General features: G+C 41.1%; 1 long non-coding RNA gene across 1 annotated transcript in view; it reads right to left on the bottom strand.

The window, feature by feature from the left end:
• LOC122565361 (uncharacterized) overlaps positions 1-19,134 on the bottom strand; it is a 36,213-nt gene extending 17,079 nt beyond the window's left edge. Inside the window, exons 1-2 of the long non-coding RNA XR_015751902.1 lie at positions 19,073-19,134; positions 16,184-16,238 (exon numbers count right to left, since the gene is read on the bottom strand). This is a non-coding gene — a long non-coding RNA (uncharacterized LOC122565361). The remainder of the gene's footprint in view (positions 1-16,183; positions 16,239-19,072) is intronic.
• Positions 19,135-19,962: the final 828 nt, after the last annotated feature.

Raw genomic sequence — 19,962 nt, 5'->3', positions numbered from 1 at the left:
AAATCCCATTTTCCCTCCTTATTACCTGCTGTACCTGTAATACAGCTTTCTGTGCTTCATGCAGGAGGACACCCACAGGTATTTGGAAGTTTCTCTCCATCTCATCTTTTTATTCTTCTGACTAAAATGGAAACCTCATACTTATCCACGTTACTTATCTCCATCTGTTAAATTTTGGCCCATTCACCTGAACTATCTATATCCATTTGTAAATTTCTTTTTCTTTATTGCAATTTACTTTCTCACCTATTTTAGTGTAATCTGCGAATATGGCTATTCCTCCAATCCCTGCTTCCTAGTCATCAATATTGTCACAAAGCGAGTCCCTTTTTTTCTAAAAGCTGTTCCTTGGTTCAAGGATACTGTGTCCTTGATTTTTTTCAGAGGGGTAATACAATGGGCCGGGCTCCGATCAGTTTGGTTTGGTATAGATGTGAAAAGGATTTTGAGAGGCCTTTTGTTTATGAACAGATGAGACTTCAGGCTAAAGTAGTTCATGTTTTAGAAGTGACCTATATAATGAAAGGGGAATGGTCAGATCTTTAGCTCTTCAGCTGGGCTGACCAGTTTTAGTTTAGTCTTGAGCTGGTTGGAAGTTCAACAGGGAGTTGTTTGGAAACTCTCTTTTCAACTTCAACTTCAACCTGTAAGCATGTGTTCCATTTAAACTGGTTTTTAAAGAAAGCTTGCTTATTGGGACTGTTGTGTAAGTTTGGAACAGCATAAAGTTGATACCCAAGGTGTTAAAGATGTAACAAGCAAAATGGATAATGTGGGTCCTGTAGGTGCACTATATCTGGGCTTCCAGAAGGCATTTGATAAGGTGCCAGATTAGGTTAGTGCACTAGGTCAGATCACATGGGCTTTGGGGTAATAAATTAGCTTGGATAAAGGATTGACAAACCACCAGACAGTCGGTATAACTAAGTCTTTTCTGGTTGGCAAGCTATAACTAGTGTACTGCCACAAGGTATGGACCATGAGCTCCAACTATTTACAATCTATACTGTTACGGACTAAGCCAGACAACTCAAAACATTATTAAGCAGGCAGCCCCAGACCATAACTTTGCAATTTGTTTCGGTAAGTGTACAGAGAAAATTACCCGGATTAAGTTAACTAGGTTGGCTACTAGATTTTAAAACAGACAAAATATTATTCACAAAATTTTACAATGAAACACAAAGAACAGAATAAAGAACCCCGACAGAACTCAATCTATCTTTAACACCTTTATGAAGGAAGATCATGTTGGTTTCCTTAATGTTTCTTGCTGAAATGATTAGTTTTTCTGCTAAACATATATTCATGATCAATTACCCTTCAGCATACTTCCCATGAAGGAAATTATGGATAAAAATGGTAGTGTTGAGAAAACATGATGTATTAATGCTAACTATCTTCTTTTTAACAGCAATATTCTGGTTGAAAACAAACAAGTATTTTTCTCAGGTCAAGTGAGTTTATTTCTACTCACTCTACCACTTTGTTTATGTAAAATTATAGCCCTTTGTTAGTACAGGTACAGAATGGTAGACATAAAGTTTGATTTTATGTATATCACAGTACATCCATAGACTTCACAGGACTGGAAAGATGGCACAACTATAAGGGATGTGACCAAGACATTTCAAGTGCTTAACTCCCTCAAAAGCACATGAACAGCACAGGCTGGAGGAAGTAAAGCCAGTCTCATGACTAATATCAATGTATTTTCTTTTAACAACCTCAGTCAGAGAGCCCATGACATAATCACGTAGAGGGCGCAGTAATTTCACCTACTCCGTGCAATTCTGGTCTCCTTCCTATCAGAAAGATGTTGTGAAACTTGAAAGGGTTCAGAAAAGAGTTACAATGATGTTGCCAGGGTTGGAGGATTTGAGCTATCGGGAAAGGCTGAATAGGCTGGGGTTGCTTTCCTTGGAGCTTCAGAGGCTAAGGGGTGACCTTATAGATGTTCATAAAATCATGAGGGGCATGGATAGGACAAATAGACAAAGTCTTTTCCCTAGGGTGGGAGCATCCAGAACTAGAGGGCATAGGTTTAGGGTGAGAGGGGAAAGATATAAAAGGGACCTAAGGGGAAATCTTTTCAAGCAGAGGGTGGTACGTGTATAGAATGAGCTGCCAAAGGAAGTGGTGGAGGCTGGTACAATTACAGCATTTAAATGGCATCTGGATGGGTACATGAATAGGAAGAGTTTGGAGGGATTGGGTTGGAATATCTGGTCGGCATGCACGAGTTGGACTGAAGGGTCTGTTTCTGTGCTGTTCATCTCGATGACTCTATGACTGTGTGAATGCAACCTAGAAGAACATCCCAGAGATCCCAAGCAAGTCATGATATTGTGTGAGTGTCACCAACACTCAGAAGCACACCATAGCTGTGCAGGTAGATTGATACTTCAACTGACCACTATGCTGACACAGAGGAGGTTGAGACTATCTAGAGGAGGAGGATGTGGCTTTGATTTCACCTATTGACTGTGAGTGCTGATTCTTGCTAGACCTCAGCTACAGCTCTGCAACTGACTTTGCACTGTGGAGGCAAGTTTTCCTCGGCCATTAACAAGCATTGCTCAACCTGCAGATAGAGCTGGCAACACAATGGAAGATACTGGCATTCTGCGTCTGGTGCCAACTGATCTCCTTGGTATGTTATTTGAGTTGCCTCATTCTCTTGAATGTATTACTTTGAAAGCAATCTTCATATATACAATGGAATGAAGAGTAGGAAAACAGCATGAGAGGCTGAATTTTTGCAAAAATTGGATGAGCCAATTTCAGGGAGTATCATGGTTTCCCTCTGTGAGCCTTAGTGAGCTTTCTTGCACAATGCTACACTGTGATGAGGAGGAATTTCTTCTTTTGAGAGTGTAGTCAGTCTGTGGAATTCTTTACCATAGAGGGATGTTGAAGTTAGGTCATTATATTCAAGGCCAAGGTAGACAGACTCTTCGTCAGTGAAGAAATCAAGGTGAAAAAGTAGAAAAGTGGTATTGAGAATTATCGAATTAGCCAGAATCTCATTGAATGGTGGAGCAGACTCGATGGGCTGAATGGCCTATTTCTGCTCCTATGTCTTCTGGTCTACTACACTGCTCATCTCATTCTCCACATCCATAGTGCTGCTCTCATGCTGTCTTACACTCGGCAGCAGTGAAACAATCTCGCTAGTATTGACACATTCTGGCGTTCATTTTATGGGCGCCATCGTTAAACACCAGGTGCCTCCCTGGTCTGAAATAGCCAGTTGGTCAATGTGGAGTCTACAGTCTGGAAGAAAGCACTGTAGTGCTGCAAGAAGGTTAATAGCCCTCTGTGCTTTGCAAATATTACTTGCCACCATCTTCTCTCTGACACCTCACACTAAGTTCCCCCATTGCACCCAGCACCCAACAAGACTCATGGTCTACCACTCTCAATATTGCATGTAACAACTTCCCTCAATGGCTTTCACCAACACACCAACAACCCCGCCACCCCCCAAAAGAAATTGTCAATGTTTCCTGCCCTCTGCACTTCCTACTTACTCACTCAGGACACCTCATCACCTCTCCTGATGAAGGACCAACCTTATGACTGACCATATACCCCTGTATACCCTTTGTTCATTACAGTCCAACATGACAAACTGCCTTGCTCTTTGACAGCACTAAAATGTAAGGCAGAGTAGAGATGCAGTGTGCATCGATGTAAATGCAAAGTGAGTGAGTGATGAGAAAGCAAACAGAAAGTCTGAGATACAGAGTTGAGAGTTTGATTCTGGAAAAGCACAGCAGGTCAGGCAGTATCCGAGGAGCAGGAGAATCAACGTTTTGTAAGACTGTTTAGGGCAGGGAGAACTGTCTTTACTCCGCCATGGAGAGTAAGGGGCTGATCTTTCATATTCCCTGATGAACTGCACTTCAAAGGGAGTGTGGGACATAGGATCGAGGGAGGAGCACCAGTGTGTGACCATACTTGCTGCTATGCCCTTTACCCAACCCATCAGTGCTTATTGTTGACACAGGAAGATTAATTTTATTCACTCCTGTGGCTTCTTGTCACTGCAAGCAGGATACTACAGAAATTCAGCCATGTCAACATGCTGGGTAACTGCACTTCACAAAGTCTACCGTTGGTAATGATAGAGTTTGGAGATTCAGAAGACATGAAAGATGATACATAAATGGAAGTTCCTTGTCACTGAAGATTCAGCAGGTAGCTTCCTCACCCAGAGTCAAAAGGTTGTGAGTTCCAGCCCCACACTAAGTGCACAAGTCTTGGTCTTAAATCTAGGTTGACATTTCAGTGCAGTACTGAATGAGTGCTACCCTGCTGATTTTGTTTCGTTTCTGTGAGATGTTTCATCTGCCCTCTCAAGAGGATGTAAAAGCTCCCATGACTTTTTTTGAATAACAGGTTGGGTAGATCGCCATAGTATCCCAGCCAATATTTATCCCTAAACAACACTAAGATAAAAGAGATGACTTTGTTGTGTGCAGATTGCCTGTTGCATTTTCTGCACTAAGGGCGTGGAGCTTACTGGATCGTTCGGCTGAAAAAAGTAACTCAGTCTCAAATGGTCTCCTCCTATGTTGTACTGTTCTGAAATGAAAACAGTGACTATCAGCCATCCCCCACCATAAAAAAAGCACTCAGATAATTGTAAAGTTCTTTGGAATCTCAGGAGGGGGACAAAAGGTACTTCATGAATGAAAATCTATTCCTTTTAGTATATTTTTACCCCTTGCTTGCAAGATATAACGATTCTCAAAGTTCTCATTGCTAAATGCAAAATAATAAAAAAAAAACACTTAATGGAAATGATGGTTAACCCATCAAAAACAGAATATAGTTAAAACGAGTCTTCAGAAGCTTTAATAAGAGCTTCAGGTCATGAAAGTAGAGAAGATGGAGTCATTTATGTAACGGGGCCATTGACCAGCTGTTGGTTAAAATAATATTTGCAACTGGTTAAATATTACCACATGTGCATTCAGCATACTCATTTACTGAGAAACAGCATTAAAATGACGTTAAGAGTGTTCACAGCACGAATTAGTCATTTCTGACTAAATGCCTTGTTTGCCGATCTAACAGGAGACAGTTAACTTCAGGCTCACTTGCTGCATATGAATTACATTCAGAAATTTTAATTTTAATGTGGTATATGAGGGAAAATTTGGGTCACTTTCTTGATGCTTTTCCAATGTTTCACCTGAGCAGAGCAGGTAAAAACCTGCATTTTAGTTACATCAGGTGAAGACAGGATCAAGCTGCAGTCTGGCTGCTTCTGAACTGGTTTTGTGACATGTTCAAACCTATAGAGTTAGGGAGAGGCAGGACCATGAATGGGTTTAATCAAGAAAGTAACTAATTTCAAATCTGAGGCATCCACTGAAAGTCAGCAGACAGTGGTAGCTAAGTGGGATTTGCGGCATGGGTAGCAGTAGTCTTTTCCCTGGGGTGTGGGAGTCCAGAACTAGAGGGCGTAGATTTAGGGTGAAAAGGGAAAGATTTAAAATGGACCTAAGGAGCAACTTTTTTACACAGAGGATGGTGCATGTATGGAATGAGCTACCAGAGGAGGTGGTGGAGGCTGGTACAATTACAACACTTAAAAGGCATTCTGGATGGGTATATGAATGGGAAGGGTTTAGAAGTGTATGGGCCAAGTGCTGGCAAATGGGACTTGATTAGGTTAGAATATCTGGTCAGCATAGACGAATTGGACCAACAGGTCTGTTTCCGTGCTGTACATCGCTATGACTCTATAAGTTTGGAGTGGTTAAAGATATTCAAACAACATTGAGTGTTGGAGAATGGGAAGTTAAATATACAATTGCACTTTGCAGCATTTTATCCTGCTCTCTTAGGACTTCCCAATGTACTTCACTGATAGACAAACACATCAGCCAATTTGCACAGAGCAAGGCCCTAAAAACATCAAATAAGATGATTTGATATGATTTATTATTGTCACACATTACAACGTATCATGAAAAGTTTTGTTTTGCGTGCAGTACAGGCAAATTGTACCATACAAAGTGCATTAGGGTAATAGAACAGAGAGAGGAATGCATTGCTATGGCTGCAGACAGGGTGCACAAAGACCAAGATTGCCATTAAATTTAAAATTTGAAGAATATTAAAAGCAGGGAAGAAGCTGTTCTTGAATCTGTTGGTATGTGTGTTTTAGCTTTTGTATTTTATGCCTGACCGAAGAGATTGGAAGAGAGTATAACCGGGGGAGGGAGGGATCTTTATGATGTTGGCTGCTTTCCCAAGGCAGCTAAAACGTATGGAGTCAACGGATGGAAGGTTTGTGTGCATGGTGGATTGGGCAACACTCACAACTCTCTGTCGTTTCTCATGGTCCTGGGCAGAGCAGTTGCCATACCAAGCCGTGATGTATCTGGACAGAATACTTTCTATGGTGCATCTGCAAAAATTGGTAAGAGTCTTTATGCCAAATATGCTGTGCGTGGCATGGTGGCTCAGTGGATAGCGCTGCTGCCCCACAGCGCCAGGGACCTGGGTTTGATTCCCACCTTGGGTGACTGTCTGTGTGGAGTTTGCACATTCTCCCTGTGTCTGTGTGGGTTCCCTCCCACAATCACAAAGATGTGCAGGTCAGGTGAATTGGCCATGCTAAATTACTCATTGTGTAAAGTACATTAGTCAGGGGTAAACGTAGGGGAACGGGTCTGGGTGGGTTACTCTTTGGAGGGTTGGTGTGGACTTGTTGGGTTGAAGGGCCAGTTTCCATACTGTAGGGAATCTAATCTAAGCGGAAGTGTTGTTATGCATTCTTGACCTCCGCATCAATGTGGGTGGACAAGGACAGGTTGTTGGTGATCATCACCCCTCGGAACTTGACAGTCTCCATCAGCTCCATTAATATCGACAGGACCATGCCTTCCAAGTTGCTTCCTGGAGTCAGTAGTCAGGTGGTTGTATTGAAGTAGAAATGTTGAACAGTGAACTGGAAGATCTTTCTGCTCAGTATTGAATATTCCTATGGTTTAGCTCATTTGGCTGGCTTATAATGTAGAGTGAAGCTAAAAGCATGGGCTCTGTTCCCACAGGCATATCATAAAGGACTCAGCTTCTCCCCAGGTTAAACTGCCACCAGTTGTCTCTCTTTCTAATGAGAGAGTAGTTGAATTTTTTTATGTCTATGGCAACTTTATTTTCTGAAAACCGTTTGCCCATTCAGGGATGTCTGGAGCAGGTGGGACTTGAACTAAGCTCAAAGGTAGGTACACTGCCACTACATGGCCTATTCCAATAGGTGTTTTCTAATCAACCTGTTCAGGAATGTTATTGCACATCTGGGGCTTCTGGCTCAACTATTTCCACATGATGAGTGGAATTTTGGAGTATCATACTTGCAAGTTGAATAAACATCTTCCAACAAATGTAAGTCAGTTGAAAAAGCAGAGGTTAAGAGACCATTGAGGTAGGGTCTTGAACCGTAGGCCTCAGATTCAAAGTCTGATAGCCTACTGACTAAGCCAGGCGAAAGTGAGGATGCAGATTCTAGAGATCAGAGTCAAGCTTAAAATGGTGCTGGAGAAACACAACAGGTCAGGCAGCATCCTGCTCCTCGGATACTGACTAAGCCACACAAGCCTGATCCTATTTGCATGTGATCGTGATAAATTTAAATGAGAATACGTGAGTACCTGGTTTTCACTTAATACGTATAAGCTGAGAAACTCTTGTGGCACAGGAGTAGTGTCCTTGCTCCTTAGACAAGAGACCTGGGTTGAAGTCCCAAGTGCTCCAGAGATTTTTAATCAGAATGATTAGAAAATAATAAAATACCTATAGGCTGCTGTAGCAATGATGGTCTTCTGAAATAAGCACAGATCTCATCTCGAAGTTGAAGAACATTTCAGGACTTGCTCAGAAAAGTGGTTGACACCATTTTCATACGTTTATAGTAGCCTAACCACTTCCTAATTGGTCTGGTTTAACGTAGGGCTGGGAGGAGCAGAATTGCATCCATGTTGAGATGATGACTGTTGCTTGACAGATGCTCACCAGGCTGCATCAAGCTACCTAATCGACATTTGTAGCCTGCTGATGTTATGATAATGAAGCCCAGAGATGAATTTAGGATAGACTGGACACATTTTATTTCTTTCAGGGTGTGAGTGCTCACAGATTTCTCCATTCTCCTCACTGTGAACTGAAATACTAAAGAAGAACTTGAATTCACACCTTTCTGATTAAGAATTGGCAGCACCGATGAATGAAATCACTCACAATCATAAAGAACATACATCTTCATCACCAAAGCAACCTGCTTCAGCAGTAATCTGTACAACTCCCAGCCCTAAACAGGAGAATAGAAGCTTACTTTTCAAATTCTAAACAGACAAACAATTTTCAGATAATATTAGACATGACAAGAATTGGCCAGATAACACAGTCCAACCTTAATGCTTCTCTTCTGAATGCCATTTAGATTAACCCTCAATTAAAAGCTCCATATCTTCTCCATCACAAACACTGCCCAATTCCTCCTCCATACCCAACTCTTCTCACACTCTGCAGACCAACTTCCTTTTGCTCAATGAACTTCAATTCATCTGCAGCCTGTATCCTCACACTACGCCAATTCATATTCACCTGTGGCTGCTGCCATTGCTTGATCTAGATTGACTCTCAGTACACCTGGAACACCTATTTGAAATGTTATCTCTCATGTTTCGATCCCACAAGGGTGTACTGATTGTCACAACATCAGCCAGGTGAATCTCATAGAATGAGTTCCCTGACTGGGGCTATTAATCTGCTCCAATCAGGGAGCCCTGGGCTGACAGATATAAACAGGAGTGTCAGAGGCTCTGCTCACTCTGAGAGCTGGCTCTGAGGATGCTGGACCAAAGTCACGTACTATGTATGTTAAATAAAGGGTGACTTGGTGACAGGATAGTGGCCTCTGTGGAATTGTGTCAAGTATTACTTCTCCTAACCCTCCAACTCCACTTCAAGCGCTCTCTGTCATATGATCTTCGTTATATGCATACCAGCTCCATTCATTGTCAACCCCCACGGGACATTTGTCTATTTTCTGCTTGTGGAACCTGATATTGGACAAGCGATTGTTGCCTACACTTCAAAAGCAATTAATTGGCTATGAAAAGTTTTGGGACTTATTGAGGCTGTGTACCTTATAACTATGAATTCTTTCTGAGTGAAACCTTTTGCTTAGATCTAAAGTCAAGGGTTAAAATGCATTCATTAGAATCTTGGGACTTTGAGGGCAATGCACCTTGAATGAAGTTAAAAATCACACAACACCAGGTTATAGTCCAACAGGTTTATTTGGAAGAACTAGCTTTCGGAGCGCTGCTCCTTCATCGGGTGGTTGTAGAGTATAAGATCGTAAGACACTGAATTTGTAGCAAAAGTCTACAGTGTGATGTAACTGAAATTATATATCGAAAAAGACCGGGATTGTTTGTTAAGTCTCCCATCTTTTAGAATGACCATGTTGGTTTCAGTTCTTTCATATGTAAATCCCAGATATGTTTTTAAAAGTTACATTTGCAAGTGAACTTTAACAATCGGTGCCATACCAGCCCAGATGCCTCAATGTTCAGACTGATTCTAATCTAAGAAAGGGATTTACAGAATCTTACATGGGTTCATGCTGTTTTTGAGCAAAATAAAATGTAATTCTGCAAGTACAAATTCACCCCACGAACTTATATGTATGTGTGTGTGCGTGTGCATGTATGTGGGTGTGCGCGCAGGGTCGGGGGGTGGTGGTGCTGGGGGAGTATGAGTGTCTGTGAGAGAGTGTGTGTGTATGTGTATGAGTGTGACTGTAAAGGGGTATAAGCCTGTGAGAGGGTGCGTGCATGGATGTGAGTGTGGGAGTGTATGTGTGAGCATATGAGAGAGAGCTTGTGTATGAGTGAAGGTCTGCGTGAGTGTATAGGTCTGTAGGAGTGTGTGTCTCTGTGTATGTGTGTGTGCTTGTGTGTGAGAGAGAGAGCGAGAGAGATAGTGTAGGTAGTGCAGCGACGTCACCTGTGAACCCAAGGTCCCAGTTGAGGCCATCCCCATGGGTACTGAACCTGGCTATCAGCCTCTTCTCAGCCACTTTGAAAGCACTCAGCTAATGCTTCCAATTAAACCTGCTGGACTATAACCTGGTGCTGTATGATTTTTAACATTGTACACCCCAGTCCTACACCAGTACCTCCAAATCATGACCTTGAATGAGATAATATCTAAAACTGATCGCAATTCACGTTGTTTCATAATCACAACTCTAAAGGACCTGGAGAGTTTTACTTCCTTGAAGTATGCAAATTGTTGTTATTGAGCAAAGCACTTAGATGAGAACAAGACAAGGCATGAGAATAGACATCAGCAGCAGATGTACGGGATTTCCTTGCAAAATCAGAGAGACTGATTAGTTCAGGGATATTATGTATGGTAAAACTTTGGCATACCACATGAACAACACCCAACCTAGGTCATTCTGAGAAATTATGTTACAAAATTACCAGCCATTACATAGCATGGCAAGCAATTAAGGTTGAGATGCATGTTATCGGAGTATTGATGGAGGAAATCCTCATTTACCAGACAGGGTAAGCCCAATATTAAAAAAAAGTTTCCATTCTTGCAGCATTCCTGATTGACTGGGCAGGGTGCAGGGGGATACAGGTTCCACTTTGAGCATAATGAGAACTCTGAGTAGATTGAAATTCATGAGAAAGTATATGATATTTTACAGCTTACATTAAATGGTATTTTACAATTTACAACTGCTGAAGCAATGTTTTTAAAGCCACAAAGTCTAATTGCTATAATTTATGAGGTTAATTAGAAATTGATTGCTGTTGGTGGATACTGAATGCAAATCCATGGATGATTATAAATTTTCAACACTGAGTCAGGACACACTTCCAGTATGGTCAACTGAGCCAGATGCAAGGCTACAGCAATGTGCAGTGAGATTGGGATTAGTTAGGTCTGGGTCAACCTCAAGCATAATCCTTGACTGAAATGTTGTTAGAGAGTTACCAGAAAATGTAGATTTAATTAAGATCTTCTTTTACAATTATATATTCATTCTTATGACCATGTGAGGACGTTAATTGACTCAGTTTTTAAAAAATCCTCTATCGTTGGTTGCAACCAATTTTTTTATACCTTTCTATTTTTTAGCATGCAGCTATCACACTTCAATTAAACTTTGTTAATCAGACCAAGAATGAGGAAGAGCCAATTCCAATGTTTTTGCAGTGAGAGTGGAGCTTTATTATCTAATAATCCAGAGAAAAGTAAGGAAATGCAAACTCCCTAAAACCTACGTAAAGCACTTGTAAGAGGCTTAAAAATAAAGGTTGAGGGAGCTGGTGGAGAGGGTTTATATGGACAGGAAGTTGTATTTTGAAGAGTTTTTAGAGTCCTTGAGTTGCAAGCGTAACCTGAGTCCCAATGGTTTAATTGTCATCATGTTTCCTCAGATATGACAAAACATGAGGATAATTTGACCTCTCAGTGAATAATAACTTTCCAAAGTTGACATTGATTTTTGAGATTGAGAGAAAGAAAAACAAAGAGAGAAAGAGAGAGGGGGAAGGTTTCAGTATCTTTGCTGTTTTCAGTCCATTTTGCTTTCTCTCACCTTATTGCTCAAAGCAAGCTGCTGAAAAATGGTTTGTTCATTCATTCTAAGTCTATCTCCATTGTCTTTTTCGAGCTGAATACTGAATATATCAAATATCTTGGTTATCCCCATGCAAGTGAGAATAAAGCAAGTTTCTTGGTGTCTCGGTGCATTTCAGAGCTTCTTGACTGGGATTATCAGGCAATCACAGCAGCCATTTTAGGTTATGAATGTCCTTTCTAAAATCATTTCAGACCATAGACGTTTCAGGTGTTAAAGTCAAATGGTAGAAATTGAATATTGATTTCTCTGTAATCATAATTTCAATTATTTCCAGTTCAGTTGGTATGCATAATCAGAGAATTGTCTACATACACCCTCCCAGCACAGGTGACAATGCAATGCCTCCACTCGAAAATGTAGCAACTCTGCAAGTCAAGGTTAGATAGGGAGATAATGGTGTAAGTGGGAGAGAGTGAGGTCTGCAGATGCTGGAGATCCGAATTGGAAAAGCACAGCACATCAGGCAGCAGCCAAGGAGCAGGAAAATCGACCTTTCGGGCCGGAGCCCTTCAGATAATGGGATAATCCTAACTTTATATTGGAAAATGCGGGAATGCTGACACATGTGAGATTTTTGATATTTTGCTTCCCAAAATGTTGCTATAATGTGGCATCAAGATCAAGAATGATCTTCGGATCAAATAAGGTGGTACTGTGAACACAATGAGTGATGATCAAAGGTGGACTGAAGCAAGGAGAAGTGGTAGATTGTGAAGAAGGCAGATAAGGCATAGGGGTGAGTACGATGAAGAAGAGAGAAAAGGAAAGGAAGTGTATATGAAGAGGAGCCAATGCCTCCTTATAATGCCTTTTACTTCATTCAAACAATTGCTATTTACAACAACCGTGTAAGGTTAAAGATGAGCTAAAAATGCTGATCTTGCTAGTAATTGCTAGAAATTCTCACCTTCCAAAAGTGGATGCAGTAAAATATTCTGATCCATGACCAAAACATTTAGATTAGCATCATTTAGTAGGAATTATTATGTAGGACTTCCCTCCTGTTTTGTAATGCACAAGTCTGTGGGAGAACTGTAGGATTCTGGTGGCCAGCTTATGCAATCAGGGAAAAACATTTATGTAGATAAAACCCACAATTAATGTGGACGTAGAGATTTGGAATATGTTAACAATTTTAACAATGTGACAAAAGAACAGTAGGGAAGCTGGTTGAACAGATGCACACATATATATCATGTATCTACATATATGTAGCTCACAGATGTATAGAAATATATTACACGACTTATTTAAACAACAGATAATAAGGTGAGGAATTCCTGTAAAATATACATAAAATATCTGAAGAATTTATGATCTTAATACAGGAAGATACAGCAATCTCATCCACTTTAACCATCCAGACTGCCAGAATTCTTTTCTTGCTGATGTCTTTAAACTTTCCCTTGGCGAGTTACAAAAACCAGGAGTGAAGGCACTTTGTAATTTTGTCAAGAGATGATAAACTGTATGCCTGTATAGCTTGTGCAACAGTCTTCCTTGTTTTTTGACCTTTTCCTCACTGCATTCTTTATTGAGATCCAGTCACCTACAATTCTTATCCAGATGTTTGTGACTCACTAGACTGTATTTTTTGCTGTTGTCCACTCAATCGAGGAGTCTTACATTTGCTGTTAATTGCATAAAAAGCAATCACTGTCGAGAAGTGTGATCGTAATGTAAATAGACACCTGGCACTTTTGTATTGCTGTTTAGTTTGAGGTTGCAATGTTGGGAAACACAACCTGTTAATGCAAAGCAAGATCCTGCAACAGCAATGAGATAGTGGCCAGATAACTTGGTGCAGTCGATCTGGATCAAAATTCATACTTTTGACCCCAAACAGATTAAATATTCCCTATATACCTTTGGGGTAGTATTTTGGGCTAACTGTCGACCAAAAGCAATGCAGAAATGTCCAGAAATTCTTGAAGGCAGGAGTGGAGAGAAACAGCGCTGAATACACACTGCAATTTTCGGTGGTAGATATTGCATTCTTGTTGCTTGAAGATACCAAAGCTACTTTGACAGCTACTGTGAGAGCTCAGCCTGTAAGGTAATTGAGGAGAAAGGGAGATGGATTGTTGGAATTAGGGTGGCAAATGGGACAGAGGGTAGTGTGCCAGGTGGGGAGTAGGATGCCAGATATGGATTTAAGATAGATTTGAGGTGCTGGAGCTTTGAGCCAGCCTGGAGGTGAGAGGGGGGCATGGGGAGTCCAGGAGGATTTTCGGGGACACCCCGTGGGGCCTGGGTGGATTCTTGAGTCAGAGGGGTGATTATGTTGGGCCTGGGAAGACATTGTGGCAGGAATTCGATAGGAGACGAGTCGGGGGTGGATGTTAAGTTCTGAAAAGCATGTCTCTAAGGATTTGGGATGGTGGGGGTTCTTTATAGATAGCCAGCTCTTAGACCAGGTTCTAATTCCTGTAACCTTTCCTGGCTAACTACATAGGAAAGTGAGTTTGAACCATGTGAAGTCTGTTATCTAACTATGGGTAGCAGACTTTATAGAAAGCTTCTAGATGCTGAGTAATTGGAGGTTTATGCTTCCTGGCCAATTCCCATGGAATCAACATTAGGCATGTCCCTACGATACCAACGTGCAACTCTCAGTCTACACTTTAGAAATGATGAACAGGATACCAGGGTGAATCTCCATGTTAATCTTCAAAAGCGTGGCAAGAAATCTTTTATGTTCACCTGAGAGTGCAGATTGAGTTCTTGTTTGACACCACCATCAATACAGCTCTCCCTTACTGGCACTGAAGCACTTTAAAAAATCTCGAAGCTGAGGAAGTTGTATTTCTTCATTTATTGGCTGGTTTCTGAGCATGGTAGTGGTGGTTAAAGTAGCTGCTCAATACCTTACCTTCTGGTCCAAGGTAAGCAATTGGCTTTTAGTTATATCAACAAAATGCATGGTCACTTGGTTATATCTATTGCTGAGGTACAGATTGAACCATCATCAGTGTAGAATGTTCAGCCCTATGCTCCTAACCACCTGATGAAGAAGCAGCGCTTCAAAAGCTGGTGCTTCCAAAGAAACCTGTTGGACTATAACCTGATGTTGTGAGATTTTTAACTTTGTCCACCCCTGTCCAACACCAGCTCCTACAAATCACCACTCCCAACCATGGGCACCCTGTGCAGGGAGGGGCAGGCACATAAGAGGATCTGCATCGGGATCTGGCCAAAATGGACATTAATATGTCCAGGCCATAGGCTGCGGAGGAAATCATAGTGCCTGACTACCTGTCCTTGTTACATGGTTATGTCTGAGCTTGAGTGTCTATTGAGAGGGAGCATGCAGTGTCCATTGGCACGATAGAGGCCTTTAAAGACCAGTGGGCATTGCCGGGGCTGGGGTACATTGTCACACTGATTAATGATATTTTGGTTTAATAAGTTTCCATTCATTGTTTATAAGTTTCCATTACTCGCTTGATTCTTGTCCAACAGGTGTGTTTGGAAGTACTAGCTTTTGGAGCTCTGCAAGCTGTTGGACTATAACCGGGTGTTGCATGATTTTTAACTTTGTATGCCCCAGTCCAACACCGGCACCTCCAAATCATTTGATTCTTTTTTTGTTACAGTGCCCCATTAGAGGCAGTCTTATCAGTTATTGTTTTAAAAGTGTAGAATGTCCTGTGCAAAGGCTGCGATTTATTTTTTATTCTGAGCACATTTAATGTGAAACAGGGGCAGTTTCCATGATAAAGAAACCATCAGGCAATGCAGTAGATCTGTTTATTCAAGTCTATTTCACCATATGATTATGCCATGTGAACTGTTTGTTAGCGCAGGCAGACCTCCGCAGAGCAGGTTTCCTTTCAAATGCTCAGTGAGTTTTTAAAGGACGATGGGAGACCATTTCAAGACCATTTTCATGCAATCAGCAAAGGAAAGGAATTGAAGCCCCTTGGCAGCATCAAAAACGCTCATTCAGCTTAGATAAGGTTTGGGTATCTGGTCGGTATGGACGAGATGGACCCAAAGGTCTATTTCCGCACTGCACACCTCTATGACTCTAAGTGTAAAATGTTGAAAGGCTTGAGGGTCTTTGTCTACTGTCACGAATTGGAGAGAAACTTCAGTATTGCTAATGATGAAGTTGATTTCTTTGACTATTCGAATGAGGTTCATCATTCAGGTGTACTGAAACTTCTGGAAATAAAAACCCTTGCATTGCTCACCAGTGAAGCTTTAGTGTGATCTTGTGCTGAGTTTAGATCATGAATGACCAGTTCCCTAAATTTTATGCTGATAAATTTTTCAGTGCTCTACATTGCTGTAGCTAGGATAACAAAGCTGAATTTAGCATTGTGACTTCAGGAGGACAGTGAAGAGAGAGATCAGTAATACAAATAAATATCTATGAATAAATCTGTGTATATGTAAATTTGATTTCATCATCTGAAGTGCAAACTTTTATATACTTGTTATTTTTCATTCCATGATGACGTGTATGTTACTTTTATGTTTCCTTACTTTATCAGTTTCCCCATCATTCTGGTCCTCATATTTGCAGGAGAATTTTCAGGAGCTGTGATTTCAAGAAGATATAATTAAAATTTGGACGCATGATATTCCAAACGTTAAAGTCAATGATTAAAACAACCAAACAAGTCACATAGCAGAGTAAAAATGACTCACATCAAACACTTTGTCCAGTTAATTTGTATTGTTGTACATCAGACAGTGTTCAGTCAGCTATGACAGACAGAGGAAGAGTGGATGACACATTAGAGACAGTGAAAGAGTTGAGAGAATTGGTGGAGAGGTAGAGCCTAACATAGTCATCGTACAAGTAGAAACTGACATTGTGCTTTTGGATGATGTTACCCAGGGGCAACATTAGATGAGTATAAGAAATCAGATGGAAAACACACTAGTTCCTGATTTGGAACTGTATCACTGCTCCTGCCTGCAACCAGGTCAAAATCTGACAACTTCCCCTCTTGCCTGCAGGGTAGGCTTACCTACACCAGATGAACAACTGCAGGTAAAGAAGACAGTTCACCAACACCTTCAAACCAAAGAGGAATGGGCAACAAATGTTGGCCTACCAGCAATACCAGCAATTCTTTCAAAGCCCATGAAAGAATTTTTAAAAATAAGGAGCTGCCAGAAATAGATTCTGGTGTAATTGAATGTAACTGCAGGAATAGGAAGATCGACCATTGCAGATGATTTTTGGCAATGATTAGACAGTTATAAATGAAATCAGGTGAGTACAATCCCATTTTGACAGTGATTGTGGGGAGTTGGTGGAGCATAGAGTGATTTGACTGTGTCGGAGTTTGCAGACAGGTTGAGAAAGATCAGTAGAGATAGTTTACCTTTGTCACCTTCACACCGGATGCAATTTGTGACTTTGTTCAGAGCTATTTCAATACTGTGGCAGGGATTAGAGGAATATGGAGATCTGTGAATGATGATTGAAAGGCAATACAATTGTTGAGGAGTTTGCAGAGGGAAGGTTGTTTTTGAGATTAGTTAGTATGTTACAAGAATGGACGGGTCATGTGTTGTTTGTGAGTACAGGGACAATGCTAGTTGACCTGATGGAGAGAAGGATACTACCTGAGGAGAGAGAAGACCATTAGCAATACCAGTTAGCAAGGGAATTGGAAAGCAAAGCCATGTGGTTAGCTGTTCAATAAAATAGAAAGTGGACATCATGAATACAGTGAGCTCAGAGTGGAGGCATAATTGGAGATTGGAAAGTGATGAAAGAAAAATTCAGGTTCAAGATGAGGGTGGGAGTGTTGGGGGAACCATTGAAGAGTAAGCTGGTATAAGAGAGGGAGATGACAGGGGCAGCTGATTTGAAGGTCTCAATCTTTGTAACAAGTACATCCATGAGTTTCTTGTACTTGTTGTTGGAGGTGAGAATGGAGGAGAAGCATCTAAACTGACAGTTGTCTGAAGATAAAAGAGTTCTGAGGTCATCATTGTGGTGAGCCAGTTTAATGAGCAGTTTTGGAGATGAGAATAGGATGTGATAGTGCTTCACATAGTTCACTCTGATCTGGCATAAAGGTACTAGCAGATGAAAAGAATCCCTTGTGATAAAGTCACAATTTTGTTGCTCACTATACTCAAGTCTCCTTTTCATTCAGCGATTGATGAAATACAGTCTGTGCATGTGTAGCAAAAATATTTCTAAGTCTGTCACAGCTTTCATCCTTCACTAAAAGGGACACAGAGACCGAGGGTTGATATTGCATCCTCTGTGTCAGTGGGCTGGGCTATTTTGGAGGTTTGACTCTAGGCAATGGAATTTAAGAAAAGAAGCAGGAGTAGGCCATGGCCCCTTGAGCCTGTTATGTCCTACATTTAGATCCTGGCTGATCCTTTACTTTAACACCATTGTCATGTACTGTTCCCATATCCCTTGATGTCTGTAACACTGTCTTGAACCAGTTCAATGACTGAGCCTCCACAGTGCTCTGGGGAAGAGAATTACAAAGATTCATCATCATTTTCGTGAAAAACTTCCTCCTTATCTCAGTCCTAGACAGCCTGTCTTGTAATTCTCAACTCCAAAACTAGGAGAAATATCTTCCTGCCTCCACCCCATTGAGGCTATAAGAGTTTGTATATTTTAGTGCTCCTTATTCTTCACTGGGGAGAATATTGACCCAATCTCCTCAATTAGGGCAGCACGGTGGCTCAGTGGTTAGTACTGCTGCCTTGCAGCGCCAGAGACCCGGGTTCAATTCCCGCCTCAGGAAACTGTCTGTGTGGAGTTTGCACATTCTCCCCGTGTCTGTGTGGGTTTCCTCCGGGTGCTCCGGTTTCCTCCCACAGTCCAAAAATGTGCTGTTTAGGTGAATTGGCCACGCTAAATTGCTTGTAATGTAAGGTGAAGGGGTAAAGGTAGGGGAATGGTTCTGGGTGGGTTGCTCTTCGGAAGGTCGGTGTGGAATTGTTGGGCCGAAGGGCCTATTTCCACGCTGTAAGTAATCTAATCTAATCATATCTCAGAAATCAATCTGGTGAACCTTTGTTGTACCCTCTCGATAACAAATATATTGTTCTGTCATTAAAGAGACCAAAACTGTACAAAAGAGTCCTGTACTCCTCGATTACGTTTTTCACTGTCGTATCTTACAAACATTAAAAAACAGATCTATGAATAATGGAGGGTGGGTTTCACCCTATGGTGGCTATGTGGCTGGTAAGGGTTGAGGCAGTTTCATCACACTTTATCAGCATTGGAGTGTGTGTCACTGTTGGATGGATAAGTGAGGCTGTGATGAAACTGATTGCAAGTAGAAGCTGAATACTACTGAACATTTAGGAGGTGTGAAGTGTGATGTAATGGAAAGTAACTAAAAGGACAGCATAAAAGGAGTAAAGTTCAAAGCTCACCTCCTCAGTTACTTCTAAGGTCACCGCTTGGTGACAATAGAAGATTTCTTGTGCCTATTCCTGCGGAAAGGGATATTCCATCTCAGCCAAATTGTGCAAAATATAAATCCGACGTCATTCAGTCTAGATGCTACTCTTTTTCTGTGTCTTCTAACTCCCACTTGTGCACTGTCTCTTTAAGAACAGCTGAGATTAAATCATGTCGTGATGCACCATATGCAGCATGGAGACACAAATATCGGATGTCAAAATTAATTTGTGCAATTGAGTTTAAATTATGAATTCTGGTGCGTGGAGTTAACTTCCACCAATTTCTCCACCCCATGCAATTCTAAATGCCCCCACCCTTCATTCAGAAACCTCTGACATACCTCTATCGGTGTCAGAGTTTTATTGCATTAGAAGAAATGTAAAAAGGCATTTTGTACATTCATGGTTTTAATCCTCCTGCTATTGGTGAATGTGATTTCAGCTGCCAAGACTCCAAACTCTGGAATTTCCATCCTAACATTTTGCATTTTCTGCATATCTCTTCTCCTTGATGATGCTTATTAAAAACTACCTCTTTGACTAAACTTTTAGGTCACCTGAAACAATATCTGCTTTTATTGTGCCTCTGTCTCAAATTCTATTTGATAAGACACATGTGAAGCTCCTTGGAACTTTTTTGCTAAGTTCAAAGTGGTTTATTAATGTCGATCATTGTTGTTTGATTCATTTGGTTCTTTAGAAAGTTTTGTATTGCTTCTCATTTCATTCCCTCTTAAGGTGACTTGTGTCATTGTGCTAAATGGATAAAGGTTCCTGTCACAATATGACAGATTTCTTCCTGACACTTAATGTCAACATTAAGCTGTTACCGAAGGAAGGTGTTCCTTGGATCCTGAAAT

This window comes from Chiloscyllium plagiosum, unplaced genomic scaffold (genome assembly GCF_037043375.1).
Source record: "Chiloscyllium plagiosum isolate Xiang-an unplaced genomic scaffold, Cpla_swu_hap1 HiC_scaffold_28, whole genome shotgun sequence".
NCBI lineage: Eukaryota > Metazoa > Chordata > Chondrichthyes > Orectolobiformes > Hemiscylliidae > Chiloscyllium > Chiloscyllium plagiosum.
This window is presented reverse-complemented; position numbering and strand designations above follow the sequence as displayed.